Genomic DNA, 18,589 nt, shown 5'->3' on the forward strand with positions numbered 1-18,589 from the left:
TTTCACTAGGCTCAAATTGATGAGATGTATTATGAAAGGTTCAGGATGGCTGTGAAAGAGTTTATGCAATTAATGGTGAAAGCATGGGGGAGGTCGCACATTATGCATTACATGGTAATATTAGCACCATCATAATATTTAGCACTTGCTTTATAAACAAATTTTGTTTGCTGAAATGATTCTCATCATGTTTGCAGCATATTATGTATGCACACGGACCATGGTTTGTACAAAATTGGGGCCCTTTGTCCATTCAGAATACACAAGGCAACCTACAAGGAGAAGTTGCACTATAGAGCCAAGGCAACCTACAAGGAGAAGTTGCACTATAGAGCCAAGGCAACCTACTTCAAGAAAAGGAAAAGGCATCAAAACTTGCAAAAGCACTTCAAATTGTATCAAAGAATGGAAGGCATAGTGCTTGGAAAGCATCCATGGGAGTCAGAGTCGCACGTGTTAGTTGCAAGCTAGAGTGAGAGAAGGGAGCAGATGGGTCCAACTAGCAATAAAAGCTATGGTGTAATTGTATACAAATATGAAATAAATATATTACTTATTTTGACCACAATTTGTGTACTCTCTCTTTAATATCTTGCTTATTTTGACCACAATTTTTATTCACTCTTGGAGTCCAAGGTTTGTGTCAGGTAATGACGTTGGGGAAGGTGTAGACATGGTGAAGGAGGGGGAAGAGAAGGGAGGGGCACAGGGCAAGACAAAGGGAGGGGTGGAGTGGTAGCAAGGGTGGGGGGAGGGGGGGGATGGGGAAGGGCAACGGTGGGGAGGCCGACAAGAGGGGGGTTGGAGGGGTTAGGGTAAGGGAGGGGGGCACAATGAAACCCTAAACGTAATTAAAAGGGGTGTCAAAACATGATGGGCCTATATAAAACGTTTAAAAAACCCTAAATATCATTATTCAATGGCACGAGTGAAGAACACTGCTAGACCCATAGGATGCCACCTCCACCCTTTCTCCTCTAGCTCCACTACCTCCATGGCATTTGTGCACACGAACCTATCTAGGTCTGGTGGTGCCCTCATCAATCTCTCGTGAGCCCTCCCCCAACTCTCATGAGCCCTCCCCTGACTCTTGTGAGCCCTCCCCCAAGTCCCGTGAGCCCACTTCCCAGTCTTGTGAGCCCACTTCCAAGCCCCAAGAGCATGAGCCTTCCCCTTGGCCTTCCCATCAGTGTTCCCCTCAACCTTCCCCTCAAGCTTCCCATCACCCTTGCCCTTAACCTTCCTCTCAGAGTTCCCCTCCCCATGAGAGCACTCCCCTGATCGAGCAAAATATATTTGAGAACCTCCCTTCCCCTCAGCCTTCCCCTCTCCATGAGAGGACTCCCCTGCATAAGCAAAATGTATTCGCGATAACCTCCCTGGTCTAGAGAGGCTTTTGGATAGGGGCCAACAAAATACCAGAAAGAGAACAATCTTCCCTATCCCGATGATAGAGCCCATTGTGGAAATGGTACCTATGTCCACGATAAAGAGGGCAAAGCAAATGCTGAGGAAGCCCCATCCCAAAGAAGGACAAAGCTCAAGACATTCGCGAGAGGGGATTCAGAGGAGGATCAACATAGAGAAGAGCAACGCAAGAAATTCAAGGTAGACAAGGGACCATGGAACCATGTTCGTGTACATCTAGAGCCTCCACCAAGAGTCAGGAAGCCATATAGAGCAAAGCCAAGAGCATGGGACCTAAGGGATATCAGATAGATGTAGAAGACCATCGACAACCTAATCCTGTGTGCTCCCTTCTAACGTGTGGTACGAGAGATAGAATAGGGGTAGAAGGATGATGTGTGATTCAGCACAGGAGCTATGGGGCTGATCTAGGAGGCTACGGAGCAAGTGACCACTGCTCTATTCGAGGACACCTTGTGTGTCATCCACGCAAAGCACATCATGGTCATGGACAAGGACATGGCTTTGACAAAGTGGGTATGAAGTGACCGAAGCTTGAAGCCCTAGATTCTCTTAGATCCCACCCTTAAGACTTAGACCACCCCCTACCATTGAAGGCACTATCTTGTATCTGAGGCCCAAGGGCCGATCTTTTTTAATAAAATATAGCCACATTCTCTACACTATTGCATTTCTGTGAATTCTCCATGTTTATGACTGAAATTACTATTCATTTTAATGTAACTTTTGCATTCTATCAAATCTTGAAGGAATTTCACCATGGCGCAAAAGGAAAAAGTGTTCAGGACGTCGCCAGGAGCCTAGAAAGCCTAAAACCCGCCATGGTGTGAATTTGGGCATTCTGGCAAGTCCAAAATGCCCAAATTCGCACTATGGCGCAGAAGGGAAAAGTGTTTGGGATGTCACCAGGAGCCTAGAAATCCTAAAACCCGCCACAATGCGAATTTGGGCATTCTGGAACAATAGAATGCCCAAATTCGCACAGTGGTGGGTTTTAGCATTTCTAGGCTCCTGGCGATGTCCAAACACTTTTTCCTTCCACACCATGGTAAAATTCTTCCAAGATACGATAGAAATGAGCTTCTGATACCCAGAATTGGTGAAAATCATACTAAATTGGCTAGAAATGCATTAAATTAACACAAAAGGATGCAAAAAATATATCATCAACAACTAAACAAAATACAATGGAATAAATATTATGAATTCATGATGAGCAATGATGACTTAAAACAAATAAACACATGTAGTCATGTATCCATTGAAATATATGTTTATATACAAAAGGCCTCATAGGCTATCTTTCTTCTTGGCTAGTTTGAGTACATTGAGAATATGGGTCTTTGAATCCCCTAGTGGATTCCTAGATATAAACCTAGCAACAACAGCACTAACATCCTCCTCTCATGCTGCGAAAAGGGCCTCACAGGCTATCTTTCTTCTTGGCTAGTTCGACGAGTACATTGAGAATAGGGGTCTTTGAATCCCCTAATGGATTCCTAGATATAAACCTAGCCACAATAGCACTATTATCCTCCTCTAATTCCTAGACATAGATGTTGCCATCAATGCCCTGCCATGAATGTTCAATCCAAAGGCATTGATAGTTGTACCAAAATCACTTTGTTGACATTTCGAGTAATGTTGGAGTATCCGATAGCGCGTGACAATGCCTTGCACTTGAGTAGCTCTGAAGGACCTCGAGGAGAAAATTTTTTGTGGAAGACCATGATGTGCTCTGTGACTTTGCTAAGGTAATGGGCCAAAGAATGATCTCACCCAAATACGCTATGAACATTACCTCGTCGAGATGAGAATTCATCAAGCTCAAATGCTTCCTGCAACAATTCAACATTAGAAGACCGACAAAACAAATTATACCAAAAGAACATCAAAATAAAAGATATTGTTCGAACTTACCATTACAGCGTCATTAGCTTCTATCCCTTCCTCATTTGCAATGTTGATGCAATGTTCCATTTGGGATGTGGACGCTTTCTCTTGACCTGTGTTGAAGGTGGAAGCTTCTACATGAGAGGCATGTGCATCATAGACGGACATGTCTGCATCCCTCATTGAAACTAGCATCGTTAAGAGAAACTCTTCCATTGTCTAGTCTTGGAAATCTAAAACCCCAGGATCTTTGACACTTGTGTCAACATCAAACCTAGATAGGACTCCGAGTGCCTCATCCTCTCGTAGTCCAAAAAGAACCTCTATGTCATGGAGGAATATGCACTCTTCTCCATCGACGATGAGGGGGAACAAGGACCATAAGTCTGATTCTGGGTCAATGGTATCCGATGCAAATTCTTCCTCTACTGGGGGCTCTTGAAGTAGGCTCAATGCTTGAGTTGCTTCCATCTCCTCTATTGCATTGTCAAGACTCTCTTCCATGCCCATGTCCGAGTCTAGTCTAGGAACGAGCAGATCAATAGTTCTACTAGAGGGGGTGCTAGACGATGAGGCTTCTTCCTCTAAATTTCCTTCTTGGAGAAGGAAGATGAATGTCATCTCCCATGAAAAAAATTTGTTCTTGTATTTCCCATGATCCATGCATCTAGGATGTCTTTTACTTCGACTGTCCTAAACCCTTCCTCTATAAGGCTATCACAAAAGTGGGCCAAGCGCTTTACAAACTTGGGTTTCTCTAGGAACATATACTTTATGTAATCTATGGGAACCCATCTCTTTGAAGAGTTGCTTCCATGTTTCTTTTTGGCGTCAAGGTTGGTTTGTAGTTTGAAGAAGACATATGCCCTATGGGTGTCTCTTGACCCTATGCCAAAGTGGGCCACTTCTTTGCCAATGAATTGGGTGTCAAGAGGGAAGTAGAATGGCCTTTTTGATAATGGTGCAATAACATAGAGGAACAAGGAGGTGTGGGAAGCGGAGAATGAGGGTTCAAGCCCTAGTCTTCTCCCCTAGAGGACAATATTTTGAGTTAAAAAATAAAATTTTGTGAGATGAATAATGAAAAGGTATATGGAGCACATACACTGTTGCTACCTTACAAAGAAAGTAGAATACATGAGCAATGCAAGTGAAAGATAGTAAACACAAAACATAGCCAAGTAGACACACAGCTATTGTACAAAGTCATTGGTGTCACTACACCTTGCCTATTCTCAAAGAACACCATCTTTTGTTCAAGTCCTAAAAAAGAGGCATTTCCAGTAGCAGACAACAATAGACACACCTTGACATGATTTTCTTGAGCCAGTTTCTCCTTAGATTCCATTGATCCTCCCTCCATGACTCAGCAGGGACTATATTTGAAGGCCACCCCTCAGGGATCCTCTCAAGCACAGCCTACATCATATCCCTTTCCCTAAGGCTAAGCTTCACCCACCCCTCAATTTGGTCGACAGACAACCAACTAGCCAACTTCTCATCTAAGACATCCTCCCAGACTCTAATTCCCTTCCTAAACAAATCACAAACCCTCACTACATCATGCAAGCCGAATGGTTCATCTTTGAAGGTGGTTACTTCACCAGATTCTCTTCTCAAGAATTGCATCACCCCTCAAACCCTGACACCCTTTCCACTACACAACTAGCCGAATGGTTCACATCTTTGAAGGTGGTTACTTCACTAGATTCTCTTCTTAAGACTTGCATCACCCCTCAGGCCCTGACACCCTTTCCACTCTAGACAACTAGTTCTCTCTTTCTAGGTGAGACTAGACCAGCTGCCAAATCGAAACCATACACTAAGGCCGAGAATCTTGAGAAGAGGAAATGATGCCATGAATGTCCATCCCACCTCCCCACCCCTCTACTCGATTAATTAGTCAAAATTTTCTTGGATGTGTAAATGTGAATCTTAGTAATCTAACCATCTAAATTGATCTCAAACTTTAGTTATTTCAAGTATTAATACAATGACAATTGATAGCAATCATATTGGCACTGCTTTGTATTTATTATGATTTATGGGTAAATTCTAGCTCATTTCTATTTATACAGGTTAAGCATTTTAATTTATTACCATGTTTATAATAGTAAAGTGACAAGTGGCAGCAATAATCTTGGCATTGATTTGTACGATCCATTGAAAGTAAACTTTGTTAAAGAGGTTACCTTATTTTACGTTACTATCATCTTCAGGGGTTAGGGTTTAGTAGTAGTTGATTTTTGTCAAGTATTTTACTTTATCTCTTGGCATTCAAGAGGTTTAAGGTTTAATGTTTAGCAATAGCTAATTTCTATTTTTTACAATTAATCATTTTACTTTATTGCTATGCTTAACCACATATGATCAATGGCTATCACAAACAATTAGATTAAGAAACTATCCCAAATCTAAAATGAATATTTGACATTTTCATTATTACAAAATTTTCCTTGCAATCTTATTTTATTCCATCATCCACTGCATCTCAATTCCGATTATGTAAAAAATTGTGCATTTTCTCATGAACATCAAATAATAGGAAATATCATAGCACTTGGATATCCTATAATGAGAATATAGGTTTCTAGTATCCAAGCATTGCTATATGTTAATACATGAGCTTGTTCACTGATGGGATTTTTAATAACACAAGCTCCCCATGAAGTACTTAGATATTTAGTTCTTTAGCTTGGCGACATCAATTTGTATACTTATGTTCCTTAGAATCTTGCAAGTATGGAAAACATTTTAAAGGGGAATATATATATATATATATATATATATATATATATAAAGCCTTGGACCAATATAAAAAAATCCCTAAATAATATATCCTATCCATATGATCCTTCTTTTGGCATTTTTAGCTTCCATATGGGACTTCAAGTTCTGTCATGGGATTTCAGGTTCCCTCAAGGGATTTCCTTCTTTTGTGTCATCTCTTGCATGGTAGTTAAGACTCCCTTTTGAAATTAAACTTTTCCATACATAAAAATCCCTAAATAATATGTCCTATCCATATACTTTTCTAAGAATTTCTAGCTTCCATATGGGACTTCAAGTTCCCTCGCAGGATATCAAGTTTGGTCATGGGATTTCCTCCTTTTTATGTCATATCTTGCATGGTAGTTAGAACTCTCTTATGGAAATAAACCAATATCCCTTGATGGTTTAAATCAACATTCCACATGACCACTTCAAGTCTTAAACATTACATTTGAATCAATTTCTCGCATGAATATTTGAAATCTTGAGCATGAAATTTGAAGTCCCCATGTATGATGTCTTAAACTTAAAACATACCATTTAAATGAATATCCCACATATTTATACAAGTTTGGTACTCCCGTATAAGAGTGGATCAATATCCCACATGGAATCTTTGAAGTCCTAAACATCATATTTGAAGTCCCACATACAAGTTTAGAAGTCCACTTTGGGATAGAATCAATATCCCACATGCAATATTTGAATTTCCAAACATGATATTTCAAGCCCCATATAAGTGTTTGGAGGTTCCTTATGGAATTTAAAGTCCCACATAGGAGTTTTAGCATCCCATATGGGATTTTAAGTCCCGCATAGGAGACTCCCAATACTAACCTGACAAAGAGGGGTGGGGACACCCACAACACTAGACCCCACTCATCTACCCTAGCCTCACTCAAAGGGCAAACACACCCACAAGCAAGGCCCTCTCTCTCTAGGTGACATCAGGAGATGTTGACCTCTAACACTGGATGAGGGGGAAAGTAGAATAGGGTGTGCAAAAGAGAGAAGAGTGTCCGTGAGAAAAAGGCTGGAGTTTGTAGGCTTATTAGACATGGATCTTTGCGAAGGTAGTGGAGAGTATGCTAGTTGTGGAGAGCCAGCCCTTGATGCTAATGCTGCAAATGGAGATCTAGCCCTTGATGGTGATGCTACAAATGGAGAGCCAACTATTGATCGTGATGCAAATGAAGACCACCCGCGGAGATGTCAAACAAAGTCACAGACCAAAACATGGACAAGTGTCCTGTGAGAAAGGCGATGGAGAGGAGAAGAAGATGTGAGTGTTTGGAAAAATGAATGGTCACCTCCCAGCTATGAGCCCCAAATGAGGTGCGCATTTGGGGGGTGGACCAGAGAGAGAAGGAAAGCATGGGGCTGCCCAATGGGTAGCACATGAGCTGTGATGTGGCAGCACAAGGCAAGAGCACATACTTGGCTGTCCAGAGCAGAGCAGATCCATGGAGGCTTGATAGGCTCAGAATAAGAGGCGATGATGTCAGCATTGGTATGGACTGTACGAAGCTCAGGTGCATATGTACGGGCAGATCAGGGTGCCAGCAAAGGGGTGCAGCAGGGCAGGGGAGCTCAGGAGCTTAGTCGACCACTAGAGAGGGTTGGTGGGTGTGGTTGGAGCCAGTAAACCAGGCCAACATGTGGGCAGATAAAGGGCTAGGCCCTAGCATGGAAATGTGGGCCAAGGGTTATGGTTTTGAGAGTCCCAGAGGGGGGAGTTTTGTGAGTAACACAGTCGGGTCATCAGGTGGGCTGAAGCAGGCCCTCAGTTTTGGGGCAGGGGTTCGGGCAATATCCCCCTACTTGGTGAGAGGTCAAGTTCGAGGACACCGAGGGGATGCTTCCATAGTTGCTTAGCAGTGGGACGAAGCTCAAAGCCAATATTTTTGGGACGAAGCTTAGAGCCAGTATTTTTGGCAGGCCTTGGGGCCTAAATAAGAGGAGGGTTTGGGCCTCATTCTACATCACCTAGAGTAGCCTTCCAAGGAGCAGCAGATCAGCATCATCTAGGCCTCATCCAAGAGCATAGAAGAGGGCTAGAGAATTGTGGACTAACCTTAAAGGAGGTGCCCACCTAGGCTGAGGTTCAGGATAGCAAGGTAGAGGGATCCTTTGGACGGGGAGTCTACATATGCTCAGAGGAATACACGGGCTCAGAGATCTAGAGGTCTTAGGCATTTAGCAGGAGAACCTTTTGGTATTGTATCTTCTCTAGTTTGTGGATGGACATAAATATGAAGTGTTGCTTCTATATTTGTCTCTGAGCATAGTCTATCTACTAGTCTACACATACACAGGAATGTTGTGAGTATGCACACTTGATGAAGCATTGATTCCATAGTGAACACTTTCGCGTGTAATTCATGCACTAAATATCAATTTGCTACTGCGGGAGACACTCTGTGTAAGAGAGGTCACCTTTCTAACAGCGAGTGGTATGCTACAAGTTGATAGGCCTTTGAGTATGCAATTGATAGGTGTTGCCACTGTGTTGATACATGTTGGGTTGATAGGCATTGAGTGAGTCACCATATATTTGTAGATAGGCATTGTTGTTGTGCCTCTCCTCTCTCCACTCATTCCTCTCCCTCACTTCTCTTTCCCTCTCCTCACTTCTCTTTCCCTCTCCTCACTTCTCTTCCTCTCTCCCTCCTCTCCCTCCCCTCATTCTCTCTCTCTCCTCTCCCTTTCCTCACTCCTCTCACCCTGGGGGCCGCGGTCGCCAGGACACCTCTCTCTCTCTCTCTCTCTCTCTCTCTCCCCCTCCCCTCCCTCCCCTCCCTCCTCTCTCTCTCTCTCTCCCCTCCCTCTCTACACTGCCTCCCACTCCTGCTGCCTCCCCCTACCGCTGCCCCCTCACCTCCTTCTTTGCTCTCCCCTCTCATCGCCTCCCCCTCTTGCCGCCTCCTCCCTCCCTTCTTTCCTCCCTCTCTCTCCTGGAGGCCGCGGCCCCCAAGGCTCCTCTCCTTCTCTCTAAACTTTCTCTCTCTCTCTCTAGTTCCTCTCTCTCTTTCTTTCTTTCTCTCTCTTCAAATTTAAAAAAACAAATCTACAAAACTTAGATAAAGAATTAATCAAAAAAATTTACAAGTACCTGGAAAAAGATTGTAACTTTGCTCTTTCTTGCTTTCTTTCTCTTCCTTTCTTGCTTTCTTGCTCGTCCTTGCTTTCTTGCTTCAATGAATGAAATGAGGGGAGAATGAATGAAGAAGGAAGACTATATATAAGAAAAACTAGGTTTTCCTCCTCCTCTCCTATTGGCTTTCCATTCCTCCCCTCTCTCCTATTGGCTTTCCATTCCTCCCCTCTCCCATTGGCTCCAATTACTCCCCCTCTCCCATTGGACCCCCATCCCTCATCCCAATCTTCCATTGGCCCTCCCCCCATCCATTTCTTCTTCCTCCCCCATTGCCACCACTCCCCTCCCACATTTCCACCATGTCCCATACTCCTCCCATTTCCCCATTCCACCCTTCCATTTCCCAAAATCCCATATTTCCCCATCTGACCCTCCTCTTTTTCATCCCCTATTAACTCCCCTCACTCATTTCACTCCCTTATTATCCTACTCCCCTAATACCTCCCCCTCTACCATTCCATTCCTCCCTCCCCACTCTCACTTCCACTTCCCATTACTCACTTGCCATTTGCAAAATATTAATATATTATTATACTATTTTTTATACTTATTATCATACACCCCTATTACCTCCCCTCTCCCATTCCACTCCTCCCTCCTCACTCCCACTTCCACTTCCCATTACTCACTTGCTATACACATTTGCAAACTATTAATATATTATTATACGATTTTTTATACTATTTGCAAACTTACATGTGGGCCAAATCACAGGTGTCAAAGCGATCCTATCGTGGTCATACAACAAATGTGCTTTTATTCAAGGGCATATCTATCCTCATCAACAAGCTTATTTCAGCTTTTATTTTGACACAATATGAGAGGTATGAAGTGCATGATTTGTGCACGAGGTGTTTACTTTGTTTTATTAAAATTGTTTGCCACACACACACACATATACATATACCGAGAATTTGCTAATATTATCGCATTTCTCCAATGGGCACAAAAATTTGTACATGCCTCAACCTAGGTTGTATTGACTTGCATACAAAGTAGTGCGCCCATCCCATATGTACTTGTTTGGATAACACATCTGCAAACATATTTTATGACGATTGTGCATAACACTAGGAACAAAATGGTGTATAATGTGCGATCGACTATGCAAAGCATATCCAATGGACACAAGACTTTGCACGTTCCTCAACCTAGGCAGTATTGACTTGTGTGCAAAGTGGCATCCCCATCTGATAAGTACTTGTTTGAAAAGCACACCTAGGATTGTGTTTTTTGACAGTTCTGCATGACACTAAGGCAAAAATAGTATTTAATACTCACTCTACCATGCAAAGCATATCCGATGGGCACAATAATTTGCATGTGCCTCAAAAGCGGTGGTATGGTGTTCCATGCAAAGTGGAACGCCCATTCAATAAGTATTTGGTATGATAATACACCTAAGAGCATGTTCTTTGACGGATGTGCATAACACTAGGGGAAAACAGTGTATAATGTGTGATCCCCCATGCAAAGCATAACCAATAGACAATACTTTGCACGCACATCAACCTAGTTGAAATTGAATTTCTTGTGAAGTGGCTCCCCCATCTGACAAGTACTTTTTTGAATATCACACCTAGGACCATGTTTTTTAATGGTTGTCCATGACACTAAGGCAAAAACGTTATTTTATGCTTGATCAACAATGCAACACATATCCGATGGTCACAATACTTTTCAAACATCTCAACCTAGGTGTTATTGACTTACATGCAAAGTGGCGTGCCCATCCCATAAGTACTTAGTCGAATAACACATCTAGGACCGCGTTTTTTGACGGTTCTGCATGACACTAAGGCCAAAACGGTGTTTAATGCTTGATCGACAATGAAAAGCATATCCAATGGGCACAATACTTTGTATGAGCCTAAAAAATTTGGCATTGCATTGCATGCAAAGTGGTACACCCATCCGATAAGCAGTTGGTCAGATAACACACCTAAAAGTGTGTTTTTTTACGGTTGCACATGACATTGAGGCACAAATAGAGTTTAATACATGATATACCATGCAAAGTACATCCCATGGGCACAATACTTTGCACCCAACTCAACCTAGGTGTTATTTAGTTGCATGAAAAGTGGCGTGTCCGTCAGATAAGTACTTGATCTGATAACACACCTAGGACCGTGTTTTTTTATAAATGTGCTTAACACCAAGGCAAAAACGGTATTTAATGCTCAATCGACCATGCAATGCATATCCAATCGGCACAATACTTTACTTGCACCTCAACCTAGGTGGTATTGACTTGTTAAAAAAAAGCCACACCCATGAGATAAGTACTTGGTTGGATAACACACCTAAGGGCATGTTTTTTTACAGATGTGCATATCACTAGGGGGAAAACGGTGTATAATGCATGATCGACCATGCAAAGCATATCCAATGGTCACAATACTTTTCATGCACCTCAACCTAGTTTAACTTGACTTGGGTGCAAAGTGGAGCCCCCATCCGATAAGTACTTGTTTAATTAACACTCCTAGGACCGCGTTTTTTTATGGTTGTGCATTACACTAAGGCAAAAATGGTGTTTTATGCTTGATCGACAATGCAAAGCATATCCAATGGTCATAATACTTTTCACACACCTTAAACTAGGTGAAATTGACTTACATGCAAAGTGGAGCACCCATACCATAAGTACTTGATCGAATAACATACCTAGCAGTGTGTTTTTTTACGGATGTGCATGACACTAGAGCAAAAATGGTATTTAATGCTCGATCGACCATGCAAAGGATACATGATGGGCACAATACTTTTCCTACGCCTCAACCTAGGTGGTATTAAAATTTTCTCAAAGAGGCACACCCATCCGATAAGTACTTGGTCAGATAACATACCTAAGGGTGTGTTTTTTTGCAGATGTGCATATCACTACAACAAAAACGGTGGATAATGCATGATCGACGATGCAAAGCATATCGGATGGTCACAATACTTTGCGTGCACCTCAACCTAGTTGAAACGGACTCACATGCAAAGTGGAGTGCCCATCCCATAAGTACTTGATTGAATAACAGACCTAGCAGCGTGTTTTTATACGTATGTACATGACACTAAGGTAAGAACGGTGTTTTATGCTTGATGGACAATGAAAAGCATATTCGATGGGCATAATACTTTGCTCACACCTTAAACTTGACTTGGGTGCAAAGTGGAGCCCCCATTCGATAAGTACTTGTTTAATTAACACACCTAGGACCGCGTTTTTTTATGGTTGTGCGTTACACTAAGGCAAAAATGGTGTTTTATGCTTGATCGACAATGCAAAGCATATCCAATGGGCATAATACTTTTCACACACCTTAAACTAGGTGAAATTGACTTACATGCAAAGTGGAGCACCCATCCCATAAGTACTTGATCAAATAACATACCTAGCAGCGTGTTTTTTTACAAATGTGCATGACAATAGAGCAAAAATGGTATTTAATGCTCGATCGACCAGGCAAAGGATATCCGATGGGCACAATACTTTTCCTATGCCTCAACCTAGGTGATATTGAAATTTTCTCGAAGAGGCACACCCATCTGATAAGTACTTGGTTAGATAACATACCTAAGGGCATGTTTTTTTGCAGATGTGCATATCACTATGGGAAAAATGATGGATAATGCATGATCGACCATGCAAAGCATATCCAATGGTCACAATACTTTGCATGCATCTCAACCTAGTTGAAATAGACTTGCATGCAAAGTGGAGCCCCCATCTGAGAAGTACTTGTTTGAACAACACACCTAGGACCGCGTTTTTTTATGATTGTGCATTACACTAAGGCAAAAACGGTGTTTTATGCTTGATCGACAATGCAAAGCATATCCGATGGGAATAACACTTTGTACACACCTTAAACTAGGTGGAATTGACTTACATGCAAAGTGGCATTCCCATCCCATAAGTACGTGATCGAATAACATACCTAGCAGCGTGTTTTTTTACGGATGTGCATGACACTAAGGCAAAAATGGTAATTAATGCTCGATCGACCATGCAAAGCATATCTGATGGTCACAATACTTTTCCTACACCTTAACCTAGGTGGTATTGACATGTTTTCAAAGAGGCATACCCATCTGATAAGTACTTGAACAGATAACAAACCTAAGGACGTTTTTTTTTGCGGATGTGCATATCACTATAGAAAAAAAGTTGTATAATGCGTGATCGACCATGCAAAGCATATCCGATGCTCACAATACTTTGAACACACCTCAGCCTAGTTGAAATGGACTTGTGTGCAAAATGGAGCCCCTATCTGATAAGTACTTGTTTGAATAACACACCTAGGACCGTGTTTTTTTATGGTTGTGCATGGCACTAAGGCAAAAACGGTGTTTTATGTTTGATCGACAATGCAAAGCATATCCGATGGGCACAATATTTTGCAAACACCTTCAACTAGGTGGAATGGACTTACATGCAAAGTGGCACACCCATCCCATAAGTACTTGATCGGATAACATACCTAGCAGCTTCTTTTTTTACGGATGTACATGACACTAGAGCAAAAATGGTATTTAATGCTTGATCGACCATGAAAACGATATCTGATGGGCACAATACTTTTCCTACGCCTCAACGTAGGTGGTATTGAAATGTTCTCAAAGAGGCACACCCATCCGATAAGTACTTGGTCAGATAACATACCGAAGGGCGTGTTTTTTTTCGGATGTGCATATCACTATGGAAAAAACAGTGGATAATGTGTGATCGACCATGCAAAGCATATCCGATGGTCACAATACTTTGCGCACACCTCAACCTAGTTGAAATGGACTTGTGTGCAAAGTGTAGCCCCCATCTGAGAAGTACTTGTTTGAATAACACACCTAGGACCGTGTTTTTTTATAGTTGTGCATGACACTAAGGCAAAAACGGTGTTTTATGCTTGATCCATAATGCAAAGCATATCTGATGGTCACAATACTTTGCACACACCTTCAACTAGGTGGAATTAACTTACATGCAAACTGGCGTGCCCATCCCATAATTACTTGATCGGATAACATACCTAGCAGTGTGTTTTTTGAAGGATGTGCATGACACTAGAGAAAAATGGTATTTAATGCTCGATCGACAATGAAAAGGATATCTGATGGGCACAATACTTTTCCTATGCCTCAACACACCTAAGTGCTTTTTTACGGATGTGCATATCACTAAGGGAAAAATGGTGTATAATGCATGATCGACCATGCAAAGCATATCTGATGGTGACAATACTTTGTACGCACCTCAACCTAGATGAAATGGACTTGCATGCAAAGTGGAGCCCCAATCTGAGAAGTACTTGTTTGAATAACACACCTACAACCATGTTTTTTTATGGTTGTGCATGACACTAAGACAAAAACAGTGTTTGATTTTTTATCGACAATGCAAAGCATATCCGATGGGTACAATACTTTGCACACACCTTACATGCAAAGTGGCACCCATCCCATAAGTACTTGATCGGATAACATACCTAGCAGCGTGTTTTTTACGGATGTGCATGACACTAAGGCAAAAATGGTATTTAATGCTCGATCGACCATGCAAAGCATATCCAATGGGCACAATACTTTTCCTATGCCTCAACCTAGGTGGTATTGACATGTTTTCAAAGAGACACACCCATCCGATAAGTACTTGGTCAGATAACACACCTAAGGGCGTGTTTTTTTATGGATGTGCATATCACTACAGGAAAAACGGTGTATACTTTGTACACACTTCAAGCTAGTTGAAATGGACTTGCGTGCAAAGTGGAGCTCCCATATGAGAAGTACTTGTTTGAATAACACACCTAGGACCGTGTTTTTTTATGGTTGTGCATGACACTAAGGCAAAAATGGTGTTTTATGCTTGATCAACAATGAAAGCATATCCGATGGGCATAAACAAAGAACATAATTTAGACATGGCCCAAAAGCCAAACTAGTACAATGAAAACCCTAATAAATGAATATCATGCATAATGCAAGTTATCACTTATGTGGATATGGAACTACTCAAAAGAGAACCTGATTGATAGAACAAAAGTATGCATGTGCAACCAAATCCTCGTTCAGAGGTGGATAACCTTTTTGAGGACCATGGTGAAATGTGCACAACCAATATAGATTACTTTACTAAAAATACATATTAAGAATTAGAAAAACACATCATCTATCACTAGTATACCTATCTGACTCTACCTATCTGACTCTACCTATCTGAAGAGTCACTTGCACATTTAATAATATCACCCCTTGTTATGCACCCAGAAACTGATTGATCTATCTGCAACTTCTGCTCTTTTAGTACCCATGTCATATAGCAATCTAATAGATGGTCCAGATGCATTATGTCTTGCTTAGGAACATGATAGAAATCCTTTTTTGTAAGCTTCAATGATCTCACACATTTCTGTAATTCACTGTACATGATATCCACATCCTCTTCTTTCATTGCCATCATTGCAATCACTTCCTTTTCTTCTACCTTTAGATTACCAACATATACCATGACATGCACATGTTTAAAACCTTACAAAGAACCATCATGACAACAAAAAATAAAGCAAGTCAGAATGAGCATGCCAAATACCAATCCTGTATGTGAGCATTGCATCAATCCTCCAAGCATAGGAGTGATCTACACTCTTTAGAAGGGAGCTTCTCGGTGGAAGACCCAAGAAGGAACATTACATGATCCACAAGTTAGTGTGTGAGATGCTTATGCTCATATAGTTCTTGCACATGATTAAATGAAAGCATTTCTCTTTCAAAATAGCTTCTTTTTAAATAGCCACAATGACATTTAAAAGTAAACACATTCAATGCAATCATCGTTGTATCTTGTTGAGATAAGATACCCACGACTAAAAATCTCTAGATTTGATGAGAAAGTAGACATCACATAAAAAAACTCCAGTCAATCTTTGGTACTATTGTAACCTATATACATTGTATACCAAAAGAAAGCAACACGAAGGTTGTGCTAAACAAAGATGCAAACAACATATCAACGCATGGCAAGGAAGGCCTATTTTGGCTCTCAAAAACTAGAGTCCCTTTGATTCCTACAATGGGACTCCTAAGATCTCTACCCAATCTTCTTAAACATGTGAGTAGGCATGTCACTACAGAAGCTAGACCACTATGTCAAGGTGCCAAAAGGTCTACACTTGCTTTGTGGACCTCCGGAAGGCTTTTGACACAGTTCCACGCTCTCGATTGATTAGGCAACTACATGAGCTGCATCTCCCAGAGATCATGATCTAGCGTGTGATGAGTTTATATGAGTCCAGCAGAGGGCAGGTCCGTGCTCTTGGAGGGCTATCAGACTGGGTTGAGAGTACTATATGGGTGAAGCAGGGCTACCCCCCCTCACCGACTCTCTTCGCGTTATACATTGATGAGAGCACATCCTTTGTTGATCACTTGGGAGGAGAGGGCTCCTTATTGGCCAATTTGATGGTACAGATATTATTGTATGCAGATGACATAGTCCTCGTTTCAACACCTATTTCATTAATTTTGGACTTTTTGTGTTGTTTTTGGACGAAGCCCAAAAATCCTTCCCAAATGAAAACTTTACTTTATGAAAATATCCTTTCCAAATCAAAATTTTACTTTCTAAAAAGTTTCTTCCCAAATCAAAAGTTCACTTTGTGGCACTGTCATATTCACATAAAAATATTGTTTTTTCAATCTATACTTTTGCACCAACATGCAAGAATTTGAAATAATCCTATATTAGAAATTCTAGCTATATCTAAGTTATTTGTTAATTTAATTATTTTTAATATTTTTCCTTGACGTTTTTCCTTCCCAAATCAAAAGTTCACTTTGTGGCTCTATCATATTCACATACAAATATTGTTTTTTCAATCTATACTTTTACACCAACATGCAAGAATTTGAAATAATCCTATATTAGAAATTCTAGCTATATCTAAGTTATTTGTTAATTTAATTATTTTAAATATTTTTCCTTGACGTTTTTCATTGACATGATAAATTTATAAATCCATGAAAGGAGACTTAAATATTTCATGAAAATAACATTGTCACTCGGCAATATGCACAAAATTTAACAAAACTTTTAATAAATAGAAAGAAGACATGATGCCATAAGACCAAAGAGGGATAATAGCAATTGTAGCTAAATTATGTATATGATTACATTGAGAGACGTTGCTCTTAGCTACAGTCTTTATATCCAAAATGATATAGATTGAACATATGTTTACAATTTAAATTGTTGCTCTTAAAGAGCCTCAATTCGTGCCATCTGCATAATTTGACACCCCATTGTCTTATTGCTCAATGTCACGACAGTCCCTTGCCAGTTGCCATCTGCATAATTTGACCTAGGCTTGTCTTGCCAAGCCTTGCCCCTTGGGTGCATTGACTCCCCATTGTCTTATTGCTCAATGCGATAGTCCCTTGCCAGGTGCCATCTGCATTAACTCCCTGTTGTCTTGCCAAGCCTTGACCCTTGGGTGACATCCAGTGCAAAATACAGGTGCCATCTGCATTAACTCCCACAAGTTATCTTGCCAAGCCTTGCCCCTTGGGTGCATTGACTCCCCATTGTCTTATTGCTCAATGTGATAGTCCCTTGCCAGGTGCCATCTGCATTAACTCCCTATTGTCTTGGCAAGCCTTGACCCTTGGGTGACATCCAGTGCATATTTTGACTCTTATTTGACATACGAGGTGATGACTCTGATTATAATTGTCTTGGATTGGCTCCTTGCCTAGTACCCAAATAAAATCCTTCTGAATCAATGGACTTCAATACAAAGCTTTAATCATGGACATTCTTCATTTGCGCTATCTCCTTCTACTTCCTCCATGGCGAGCATCCTTAAAAATTCGTGTATGACCCTTGGGTGACATCCAGTGCAAAATACAGGTGCCATCTGCATTAACTCCCACAAGTTATCTTGCCTACCCTTGCCCCTTGGGTGCATTGACTCCCCATTGTCTTATTGCTCAATGTGATAGTCCCTTGCCAGGTGCCATCTGCATTAACTCCCTATTGTGTCTTGGCAAGCCTTGACCCTTGGGTGACATCCAGTGCATATTTTGACTCTTATTTGACATACGAGGTGATGACTCTGATTATAATTGTCTTGGATTGGCTCCTTGCCTAGTACCCAAATAAAATCCTTTTGAATCAATGGACTTCAATACAAAGCTTTAATCATGGACATTCTTCATTTGCGCTATCTCCTTCTACTTCCTCCATGGCGAGCATCCTTAAAAATTCGTGTATATGCAAAATAGTTTGTTGTGGTATTTTTATTTTTCCTTCTACCTCATATCCCATGTGCTTCTTTGATTTCTTTG

General features: G+C 41.2%; 1 long non-coding RNA gene across 1 annotated transcript; it reads right to left on the reverse strand.

Moving 5' to 3' along the window:
* Positions 1-15,347: 15,347 nt before the first annotated feature.
* LOC147884179 (uncharacterized) lies at positions 15,348-15,718 on the reverse strand. Its single transcript, XR_015543632.1, has 2 exons — positions 15,482-15,718; positions 15,348-15,441 (listed from the first exon to the last, which is right to left on the reverse strand). It is a non-coding gene; the product is annotated as an uncharacterized LOC147884179 (long non-coding RNA).
* Positions 15,719-18,589: the final 2,871 nt, after the last annotated feature.

The sequence above is a fragment of the Dipteris shenzhenensis genome, chromosome 27 (assembly GCF_047967505.1).
Source record: "Dipteris shenzhenensis isolate YYH24624 ecotype China chromosome 27, Dip_SZ_1.0, whole genome shotgun sequence".
Lineage (NCBI taxonomy): Eukaryota > Viridiplantae > Streptophyta > Polypodiopsida > Gleicheniales > Dipteridaceae > Dipteris > Dipteris shenzhenensis.